This window comes from Panthera tigris, chromosome B3 (genome assembly GCF_018350195.1).
Source record: "Panthera tigris isolate Pti1 chromosome B3, P.tigris_Pti1_mat1.1, whole genome shotgun sequence".
Classification (NCBI taxonomy): Eukaryota; Metazoa; Chordata; class Mammalia; order Carnivora; family Felidae; genus Panthera; species Panthera tigris.
In genome coordinates, this window is record NC_056665.1 from 145,077,571 (window position 1) to 145,088,994 (window position 11,424).

An 11,424-nucleotide genomic window follows, 5' to 3' on the forward strand; every position below is an offset into this window, starting at 1 on the left:
CTCGCTCAGGCCGTTAAGTTGTTCAACCTTGCATAAAAAACCGGTGAGTGTACTTAACGCAGAGGAGCACCTGGGCGCGTGGCAGTAAGCGTAAATCAGGGTCTAACGACGCGCTCCCGCCCACCGGGCTCGCGGCGCCCCCGGCCCGGGCTCCCAGTCGGCTGGCCTGCGCGGGGCCCTCTGCCCGCGTCGTCCCCGGGCCCAGGCAGAGAGGACGGCTCACAGGCTGTGGCCGGGCCTCCGGGCCCTCTCCGCGTCCCCGGCCTGGCCGGGCAGCTGGAACCACGTTTGGAGAAGCCGCTCGCTGCGCCGTCCGCTTGGACAAACACGGCCGCGTCCCAGGACAGCGGTGCCACGGCTCTCGGGCCACGCCTGCGTGCCAGGCAGCCAGCCCGAAGCCCCACGGGGCTGGTGGGTCCCAAGGCCCGGCCCTTGGCCCCGGCCGGAGACGAAGCCAGCGGTGGGCTTGGTAAGTCTCCTCTGTCCCAGGCAGCCACGGGCGGAGCCGCAGCGCCCCGCCTTCCAGGTGGCCCCCGGGCCCTTCCAGGTGGCCGGCGTCTGCTCCGGGCCCCCCCTCCTCTGGCAGCGCGGGCGGCAGGCCCCGTCCTCACTCGCGGCCTCGTTTTACGGCGTCTCCGGAGAACGACGGCTCAGGCCGTGCGGATTCGTTCCCCTCCGCACGAGGCTCACCTACTTCGATACACGCGGTTTAGCTTCAATTATTTATCGCAACACAGGAGAGGCCCCGATCAAAGCGCCACAGCGTGTTGGGCCGCAGCCTCGGCGCGGGTGACGGGTGGGCGGGCCCGCGGAGGGGAGCGGGCTGGGGCGGGCCGCGTGGTCCGGCTGCCCCCCCAGGCGGTGACGGAGGTGCCACGCCCCGCCACGCTTGGAGACGACGTCTTGTTCCAGCGCCGTCTGAGGAGCCCACGGGAGCCTGGAGCTGGCGACGGGATCTTAAGACAAGGCTGGTTTCTTCCCTTCGGCAGCTGCAGCTTTTAAACCCACGGGGCCCCAGGACAAAACAGGGTGGCCGAGCTCCTCGGGTGTGCTGAGACCCCCCCAGCCTGCCGGGTGTCACGTGCACCCGTCCGCCCATCCACCCGCTCGCAGTGGCGGTGGGCGAGGCGAGGCCCGTGAGACCGGGCGCTGCCCGGGGAAGGGACAGGCACCGGCAACGAGGAAGGGGCCGCTATGGGGCCCGTCCCGGACTCGCTGTCTGCACGGGAGCGCGTCAGGGTCGCCGGAACGGGGGCCACGTGACTCTCCCCAGCCGACAGCTGAGGCTGACGGCCGAGACGCGGACGAGGGCTGGGGACCTGTGCCCAGCTGTCTGTCTCTGGAGCAGGCCTCCTTGACCTCCGCCCTGGAGGCCGTGCCACCTGCCTGTCCCCCGCTATGCGCGAATGGCTGGCACGTGGGGGTGTACGCCTTCAGAGCCCCCCACAGCCGCTCCCTGGGTCACGTCAGCTCTGGGTGGACACCGGGTGGAGGAAGAACCGGTGGGTCTGGTGGGACCCCAAGCCAGCACGTCCCGCCCTACAGTGCTGGGTACTTGCCAGTCTGCTTCACAGAACACAGACGCTCGGAGGGAGACGGGCCCTGCAGGATCGCTGGTCCAGGCGCCTCCCACGGCAGATGGGGAAACCGAGGCTCCAGAGGAGGGGGGCACACGGCGAGGCCCCCCGCCTGGCCTGGGAGGGCGCCTGCCCGTGGGCTATTTCTGGCCCTGGCGTGGCCTGGGCCGCTGAAGGACACCTTGCTTCTCGGTCCGTCGGTGTCCTCCCGAGACAAGCCCGAAGAATGCTTTCCCAGGGTGTTATTGGGCACCTCCAGAAAGCGGCCGCGCCCCGACCCGCCGCCCGGGGGGCCCCTGCCTCCCCCTCAGCGCCTCCCCGGCGCCCCAATTTACGACGGGAAGAGCCGTCCCCGGATCACTGCTCGGTTCTGCTTTGGGACTGCACGACATTCTCTGTGTGCCCCAGCCCGCCATTTATTCACACCACTGGCGTGTGAATTCCATGAATAAATTGTATTATCTCGGGGGCTTCGGATGACAAAAACATGAAAGCCACGCCAGTCCAGAAACGCCCGTCTCTCCTCATTAATGCCGGCTGGGGCCGGGGGAGCGGGCCCTCCTGGGAGGCTCATTTAGATTTTAATTAAACCGGCTTTCCCAAACAATTTGCGATAAATTAGCGACAAGCGGGCTTGCCGCGTCCAGGCAGTCCCCGCTGGGCATGGCTGCTGGCGCTCACCTGGGGTCACCTGCCTGCAAGGCCGCCCACACCCGGGCCGGGCCGGGCCGGGCCGGGGTAGGCGCCTGGCCGGCTCCACTCCATGGGACACAGGCAGACAGGCCACCAGCAGCCACATGCGAGCAGAGGCCAGCAGACTGCCCCCTGCATCTCATACCGGGCCTGACACCCAGCCCGAGGGCAGCAGTCTACCCGAGACCCCCATCGGAGGGCTCACCCCCGATGCCGGGCCGCTCAGGCACTGCGTCCTCAGAGCTGTGGTGGGGCCTGGTGTCCTTGGCCCTGGCTGGGTCTGTCGGGGCCCCTGCGCCACGTTCCAGAAGCCTATGTGGGCCCTGGGCCATGAGCCCGCCTCCAGGAGAGTGTGGGAAGAGGGGAGTCTGGTGGCCCTCAGGAGCTCGTGTGGACGGTCGTGGCCACCACGGAGCTTTGCAGTCTTTTTCTGGAAAGTTCTGTGTGAGCGGACACCTCGCCCTGAAAGGGACGCTCAGGCTTTGCGGTCTTTTTCTGGAAAGTTCTGTGTGAGCGGACACCTCGCCCTGAAAGGGACGCTCAGGCCAGAGGTCAGAAGCCCTTGGGGATCTCCTCTGAGGTGGGCCAGCTGGGGTTCGGGCGTCCTGTTTCCAGGACTTGGAGAGCCTGACTCCGCTGCTGCAGCCTTGCACTGGGGGAGGGGTGATGGTTGAAGGGACCCTCCCTTCCACACGTCCCGGCTGCCCCTCGCCAGCCCTGTGGCCTGGGCTCCTTCAGACCCCCATCCACCCCCTCCTCCAAAGGGGGCGGGGGCACAGCCGCCGGGGGCAGGAGGACCGCATTGGCACCCAGGAGCACTCAACACGTTGCAGTTGGGTCAAGGCTGTGGTTTCTGGAAACTTCCGGGACATCCTGCGCCTGTGTTTCTAACCCTCTACGAGTCTGGGTCCCCAGAGGCGGCTGCTGTGTCCGAGTGAGTGAGCGGGAGAGGAGCCCAGGACGCCTGCCTGATGAGGCCGTGCCCAGCTCTCACAGGAGGCCTGACCCAGCGGAGGGCACGGCACGGGGGCTGCGTGGGGTCACCTTCGGGGCCGGCACCGCGGCAACGCTCAGGGCGGCTTTGCCCCCCTGTAGAGCCCCCTGCCTTCACGGGAGCCTCTGGCTGGCCCCCCTCCCAGGGAAAGGCGCCACCGTGCACGCTCACTGCGGCAGGAACAGCTTGAGGGCTTTAGCGCACATGACGCACTGGCCGTTCTTACAAGAACCTCTTTGTCAACGGCAGGCTGTTCTTGCGCGTTTTGCTGTTGTTACAGGAGCCGAGGGAACGGGGTGCGGGCCCGTCAGCTGGCACAGGCCTGTCTGTGGCATCCGTCCGCCCACAGAGCGACTTCCTGGAACCATCCAGAAGGTTTAAGAGCAACCAGAGATGACCGAAAAGTAGCCGGGGGCCTGTCGGGAGGCAGGCGGCTGGGCCACAGCCAGGGCCAGGCGAGGGCCCGAAGGGGGACCACGTGTGGCCCGCTCACCGACATGCCTGAGCAGGGCCACCCTCACGGGCGCGCGGCGGGGTCCCACGCTCGGACAGGAGACGGCAGCTTGAAATTCTTCATAATTCTACCTCTGGATTTGGGTTCTGTAGCCAAATTCAACAGGACAATGGAATAGGTGCCAGGGTCCCGGACCCCGGTCTCACGCAGGGTCCTATCTATCCCCGTGCCTGTGATGACTTCTCAGCCACCTGCTCCTCCCCTCCCCTGCCCGCCGTGGTGCCCCAGCCGGGCCCAGGCTCCCCTCCCCTCCTGCCCACACCTGGCAGCAGGGTCCCGTTGGGGAAGGGCGGTCCGTGCCCCACGGTCCCCCCCTGTTCCTTTGGGCCCCCCGGGCCGCAGCAGAAGGGGAGGTGGTCACAGTCTAAAGGGGAAAGCGGGCAAAGTTTCTTGCAGACGTGCTCTGACGGGAAGGGCTGGGGGCCTGGGGTGTGGTGGACGAACCTGAGCGGGGAGGGGGGCGGGAGGGCCTCCAGCAGCAAGTGGCCCCAGCAAGGCCTGCAGCCAGAGAAGTCTCTAGGCAGCGGGAGCAGCCGTGCAAAGTCCCTGGGGGTGTCGGGGGGTTCCTGAGGAGAGGCTAGGTTCGATGCTGGGTGTGCAAGGAGGCTGCGACAAGGGGGGAGACTGTGTGCCTCGATAAGGACCAGGTGGTCTGGGGGTGCAGCCCGGGCCGTGGGGGCCTCTAGGGGGTAGAGCCTGGGCCGTGGGGGTCTCTGGGGATGCCGCAGCCTGGGCCAGGGCCAGAATCTCTGAGTAAGACCCACCTCTGCCCTGATGCGGTGACCCCCGGCCCAGGTGGCCTTCACCAGACCCTCCGGCTCCTGGCCTGCGAGACGTGGACACCGGAAGCCGGGCGGCGAGTCTGGGTGGGCAGCAGGAGCTGGTGTGGGAAGGGTGCGGCCAGGGGGCGTGGCTCCGAGAGGTGTGGCTCCAGAGAGGGGTTGGGGGTCTTAGGTGCCCCGCCCCCATCAACCTCGCAGCCACCTCGGTTGACCTGTGGGACCTGTGACAGCCCACAGCTGGCCTAGCCTGACTCTGCAGCCCTCGCTGACCCCACTGGGTGACCGCGGCCGCAGAGTTAATGGAGCCCACATCCTGCCGGGCAGTGTTAGGAGGCAGGCGCCCAGGCCTGCAGGGCCCGAGGCTTGGGAGCATCTGTCTCTCAAAAAAACATTGTTCTGCTGTGGGAAGAGCCCGGGGGCCGCCCCGCCCATCTGGGCACCCTCGCCCCTCCCAGCTGGGTCCCCACCTTGGAGGTGGGGCGCTCGGTAGGAAGGCCGGCACGCGGGACCCACCTCCGTGGAGCCTGGGGCGCCCTCCGCGCCCCACGCCGGCATCCAGAGCAGCCACGGAGGTGCCTGGGCCTGAAGACCTGACGTTCTGGGAGAGGCCGTCCCGTCTAGACCCCACTGTCAGGACCGGCCTCCGGCTGGCCCTCTCGGGCACCCACGGAACGCGCCAGCTGGAACTCCGCTCCGGGGCCCGGAGGTGCGTCCTCGCCACGCCTCTGTCCCCAGTTACTGCCTGGGCTCGGCTCCAGCCACGCGTGGTGATGGCTTTGGTGTCACTGTGGTCCCCAGGAAGCCTTAGGGGTGATGGTCCATGTACAGATGAGGGGTGGGGGACAGGGCTCCTGATCCCAGCCCCCAGCGGCCCTGAGCCTGAGCACACAGTGTGACCTCAGCCTCTGGGCCGCTGGGCTGACGGCACGTCTGGGGCCCAGGGCTCTTCCCAAACCCAGACTTCCCTTCCTGGGTGTGTGTGGAGGGTCTCCAGAGACCTCTTCACAGTGACCCCTCTGTGGCCTTCCTCTCAGATCTCCCCCCACCTCCGCCCTCTGCACAGCCCTGCTGGGGCCTCTTGGTTGGCCTTCTGGACCCCTCCCACGACCTCTAGCTCTGGGGTCTGCCCTTAGGCCCCCAGGTGCTGAAGTGTCGCCCACCTCACACCCCTTGCTCCTGCAGGGAGGGGACCTGGGACTCGGCTGTCTATGCTCCTGATGGCAAAGGGGAAGGAGAGTTCCACAGGCAGCAGGCCCCATACGGGTCCCCAGTTAGCATCTCCCAGCCTTGCAAGGTAGGTGGGCCAGGTCACAGGTGAGGTCCGGTCACCGGTGGGCCATTCCCACATGTCACATGTTCCGTAGCCATGCGGGGGCCGGGCCAGAGGCCAGTCCTGTGACCCGCCAGTGGTCCCCCCTGCCCCCCAACACTGCTCTTGTCCTCCCATGCCTGGCTGGGTGAGGAAGGGGCATCATCCCTGGAAAATAAGGCCAAGCAGGTGTACTGGAGGGTCCCTGGAAACACTGGCCTCTGAAATCTTCTGGCAAATTCTACATCCAGGTTCCCCCCACTGACTCCGGGAAGTGGTGCGAAAGCTAAAATGATGAATAAAAGTCACCACCCCACAAGACAAAGCTAATTTAAAAGCTCGCTTATTCCTAGTGGAAAAAATGGGATTAACATCTGAAGTATTTGCAAATTAGCCGGAAACTGCCTGCTAACCAACTGTTCGGAATCAGCGGCTTAGGAAGTATGTTAGGGCCCCCGGGGTCTGTGATTTTTCAAGCCCAAACTGCCTCAGTGTTGTCCAGTTGTCCAGCTGGGGTGGGGCCACCCCTCACACCGGCCAAGGACATGGGGGTTGCTCGTGTGGTCCATGCAGGTCAGCCGCTGGGGGTCCAGAGCAGGTTGGAGAACGGTGAGTAGGTCCGGAGAACCACACGGAAGTGTCCAGGGTATCACGCTGTCTAAACGAGTCTCCCTTTTTCTGTCCCTCGTCTCCAGTGGGTGCTCCTGTCAGCCGTGCCTCTGGGGCCGTTCTGCTGGGCCGTGGGCTCCGTCGTTCTTAGCAAAGCCCAGATGAGCTATGGTTCCTCCTGAACATGCCTTTCATTCGCCAATGCCAAGAGATCTCCGGCTAGTGCCGGGCACCTTCCCTGGCCCGGCGGGATTCAGCTGCCAGTGCAGACAGGCTGTGCTTGCCGGGGGTGACGTCCTGGTGGAGGGGAGGCAGGCGGGGGGTGCACAGGCTCCGCTCAGATGGGGAAGAGTAATGTGAAAGGGAAAAAAGAGGGACAGGAAAGGAAGAGAAGAGAAGAGAATGGAATAGACTTTCAGACATTGAGCGTGATGAACAAAAGAGCAGGGCAGGAATGGGGGGGTGGTGGGAGCCACTCCAGATCTGGGAAGCTCTCTCTTAGAATGTGATAGTTGAACAAAGACTGAAGAGAGGGAGGGCAGCTTGCAAAAGTCTAGAGAAGGACACCGGCGGGGGAAACAGCAAGTGCAAAGGCCCTGGGGCGGTAGGAGCTCGGCATGTTTGAACACAAGAAGACCCATGGGGCTGACACGGTGCGTGGTGGATGCTTTGTGGTGCTTTTGGAGGCACGGGCAGGGCCCGATCCGCAGGCTCCGGTGAAGCTCTGAGGAATGTGGATTTTATTCTACACCCGAGTGCGGAGGCATGAGGGTCGGACTCCACTGTGAGGGTCGCTCTGGCTGCCGAGGGCAGAGTTGATTGAACAGGAGGGGGGCTGGAGCCCAGTGAGGGCACTACTGATTTGGCCGGGGGAGGCGGCTGGGCCTGGGGCCGAGGCAGGGGTGGGGAGCAGTGGTGAGGTTCCGGAAATGTTCTTGAAGAGTAGTGAGTGCGGGACGTACCTGCGGGAGCGAGCTGGCGCCCTGGCGGAGGTGGCCCCGGCCGGTATTTGCCCCAGGACACGGATGTGGTGCTGTTGGTAGGGGCCGTGGTGTGGACGTCTCCGTCTTGGGAAGCGAGGAGGCTGAGGGTAGGACAGAGGACTCCGGGCGGGCAGGACCGGGCGTGTCCCACCCGTGCCGTGTGGCCGGAGCCCGGAGCTCTGTGGCCACCGCACCCAGGCCGTGCGCCAGGACGGTGTTGAACGGACTAAGGGCTGAGCGCGAGCGCTGGCCAGGACGGGCCGCTACACCAGAGTAGCACAGACGGGGGCTCGGCAGCAACATTCCTTCCTAAAAATTGTTTAATGTTTATTTACTTTTGAGAGAGAGAGACAGAGCCTGAGCGGGAGAGGGGCAGAGAGAGAAGGAGACAGAATCCAAAGCAGGCCCCAGGCCCCGAGCTGTCCACACAGAGCCCGACGCGGGGCTCAAACCCACGAACCGCCAGATGGTGACCTGAGCCGAAGTCAGACGCTCAACCGACTGAGCCACCCGGGCGCCCCGTCAGCACTCATTTCTAACAGATCTGGAGGCTGGGCGTCCAAGAGGAAGCTGCCGGCCGACCTGCTGCCTGGGGAGGACTGCCTGGCTCGTCCACGGTGGCCACGTCTCCCTGTCCTCACGTGGCCGACAGAGCTCTGGTCCCGCCTGCTCCTTATAAGGACGCTGAGCCCACCGTGGGGTCCCACACACTGGACCCCTCACCCTAACCACCTCCCGCTCCCCCCACCCCGGGGGCTGGGCCTCCGACATATGGATCGGGGGTGGCACTCATGTTCAGTCCACGATAGTTGCCATGGAAGCCCCAGAACAGGCCATGCGTGTCTGCAGCAAACGTCATGGGAAGCACGACGGAGAGAAGGGTTCGTATTTTCCTGGTTATTGTTTTCGTTCCGGCAAATAGAAGGAGGCAGGCCACGAAAACCCACCCAACAGAACCGGTCTGGTCATGTTGAAGTGAACTTCTAACAAAGTTGTCTCCCTTTTCCTCCCTGGAGGTGAGAGTTCTATCTTCCTGGAAAACAGGAAGTACGGCAGCCGCAGGCCCCCTGGGGCTCGAGGCAGACCCGCCAGGGCCATCAGGTCACGGGCACTGATGGAGCCCCCGCCCGTGGTAGGGGTGCTTTGTCCCAGACCCACTGCCCTCAACTCTGCACATGGCTAGTTGAGGGAGGACTCCCTTCACACAAAAACAAACAAGGACCCATGAAAAATACTGCCTGAGGGGCGCCCGGGGGGCTCAGTCAGTTAAGCATCTGACTGTTGGTTTCAGCTCAGGTCATGATCTCATGACCTCTTGTGAGTTCAAGCCCCGCATTGGGCTCTGTGCTGACAGTGTGGAGCCTGCTTGGGATTGGGATTCTCTCCTTCTCTCTCTCTGCCCCTCCTCTGCTCTCTCTCTCTCAAAATAAATAAATAAACTTAAAAAAAATACTGCCTGAAAAGGAAGCAAACACAGAAGGGGGGGTGCATCACAGACACTCAGGGAGGGTCCCTGAAGAGGGCAAACCAACTCTTCATCTTGTTGCTTAAAATCAGGAACCGCAGAAGCCAGCACGGGCTTAAATAAGAAACGATCAGACAAGAAGCAGCGGAAAACAGGCTCGAGAAACAGGTGTAAGAACAAGAAGGGCCCCAAGACGCCGGCCGGGTGGGGCCAGAGTGGGGAGACAGCTCTGAGACACAGCCGGACGCGGGTGGGCTCGGACGGAGCGAGGAAAACAAGACCGAAAAGAACAGAGTTCGGGGGGTTAAAGAAAAATGGCAGAAAAGAAAATAAAATGGGGAAGAAATCGCGGGACGCCACGGCCAGTGTGGCCTCAGCCACGACACAGGCGCCCAAGGCAGAGGGCGGGACCGGCGGGCTGAGCCCGGGGAGAGCGCGAAACCAGGCCCCCGCCATCCTCAGGGACAGAAGGAGGAGCCGGGGATTCTGTGTCAGCTAAGGTCCTACGACCACTGTTCAAGCTGAACCAGGAACCAGCATTGCCACACGCACTCGTGAATCGAGGGTGCCACTCGACCCCAGTGCTTTGTGAAATGCATGGGCACCGGCCAGGAGGCAAAGAGCAGAAGGGAATCCGAGCCGGGGCGCTGGGAGCAAGGCTGCAGGTGTGCAGGGCTCACACGCGATGGTGGCACAGCCCGTGGGGTCCGCAGGCGGGGCTCAGAGTCAGTGCTGCCCACCCTAGACGCACTCTCTCCACCAAGCCTCCCCCACCTTTACCGCCTCCGTGGCCGATGGGGACGAGGCACCAGTGGTGTTCGGTCCTTGAACCTGGGGGCCCTGGGGCGTGGGAGCCCTGGGAGGTGAACCCGGAGACGGTACCGCTCACCCCCGGGGCTCCCTCGGGCTCAGGCGGGGCTGGGCCGTGCTCCCCGGCCACGGCCGGCCTCCCCGTCTCCGGGAGCACTGGCTTCTTAAGAAATCGTTTGCCGTGCGTCCTTGGCTCGGGGTCTGGTCTGAAGAACGCGGTCCCACGAGAAGTCTAGGGCCCACGGGAACTGGATTTCTAACGGCATTCGAGCGCCTGGCCCGTGATCGACTGTGGACTCCCCTCCCTGGGTCCCGGGACTCGGGCCTGGCCCGAAGCCCCCACCAACGCCCAGAAGCAGCCTTGCTGGCGAGGGCCTCATTGCCGGCAGGGCCCGCGAGGACCCGACCCCCGTGCAGCCGGCGCTGAGCGCGCGGAGCACGAGACCCAGGGACCTCCACGGCGACCCCCGCCCGGGCTGCTCCCGACCGACCGTCACCATGTCGACCCCGGGCCCTGACTTTCTGCCCCACGTCCTGTGGCGGGGTCCCCCTCCGTCTCCCAGGCAACGGAGGCACGTCCCTGCGGGCCGGGCTTGGGTGGGGGGGGACCCAGGCGGCTGTGGCTCCCCCCCCTCCCCCCAGCTGTCAGAGGAACGGGCTCCTCGAGGGAAGAACGTGTGGCCCGAGCTGATTAGCCCTAACGACCACAAAGACAGCTCGAGCGGCTGCGGGGGGAAGGGGCTGTGACGGGCGACTTGCGTCTGAGAACCACACGATCAGCTTTCGTGCCACTCAAGACACGACAGAGAACAGGCCGTGTCGGGCGTCGGGGGAGGACTCCGGAAACGCCCGCGGGGGGCTCCCCAGCGAGGAGAGAAGTGAACTCGGTTTGCTAAAAATGGTCTGTTCAGACTCTTGCTTGAACGCCCAGCCTATCCCAGCCACCAGCGTGCGGGAGGAATAAGGACAGGAAGCTGGCGTTGCGTGAGGCTTACGCGGTGCGTGAGGCTTACGCGGTGCGTGAGGCTTACGCGGTGCGTGAGGCTTACGCGGTGCGTGAGGCTTACGCGGTGCGTGAGGCTTACGCGGCGCTCGGTCACGGGGTGTTCCCAGAACGGGATGGAGAGGGTGCCGATCGAGTCCCTGTTTATTGATGGCAAGGGCGGGGGGAGGGGTTTGCCCAAGGTCCAGGGTCCTGAGATGGTGGAGCCAAGAGTGACACGCGCGACCACGGCCACGGCTCACGCACGCGCCACCTGTGGGCGCTGGGAAGACCGGGTCCAGCCGGGTCGGCGGGGAAGGAGCCAGCTCAGCGTCACGGAGGGGGTGGGCCGAGGATGGGACGGGGCGCCTCCCGCGTCTGGGGTTCTGCACCGCGTGACGGGGCCCCGGGAAAGGCAGGTCGGGGGCCACTGTCGTGGTGGGACCAGCCCCGGCCACGGACGGGAGGAGAGGGAGGTGGGGAGCCACGGAGGGTGTGGAGAGGGAAGCCTCCGGGAGGGGCTGAGGGATGGGGTGGCGGCGGTGGGGAGACTTCCGTGCAGGTAGGGAAGCGACGGGCTGTCCCCCGACGCCAGAGGTCCCGCCCGGGGAGCACCGGGGGCGGCCCTGCTTCTGGGGCTGAGCGGGTCAGGGATGACCTCTGGGGAGCGGTCCTGGCAGGGAGGGAGCAGCTATGGGGTCACAAG

The 11,424-nt window shown here is 65.0% G+C and overlaps 1 long non-coding RNA gene across 1 annotated transcript; it reads right to left on the minus strand.

Moving 5' to 3' along the window:
• Positions 1-6,196: 6,196 nt before the first annotated feature.
• On the minus strand, positions 6,197-10,559 carry LOC122239326. Its single transcript, XR_006218294.1, has 3 exons — positions 9,701-10,559; positions 7,441-7,770; positions 6,197-6,775 (listed from the first exon to the last, which is right to left on the minus strand). It is a non-coding gene; the product is annotated as an uncharacterized LOC122239326 (long non-coding RNA).
• Between the last annotated feature and the right edge of the window lie 865 nt (positions 10,560-11,424).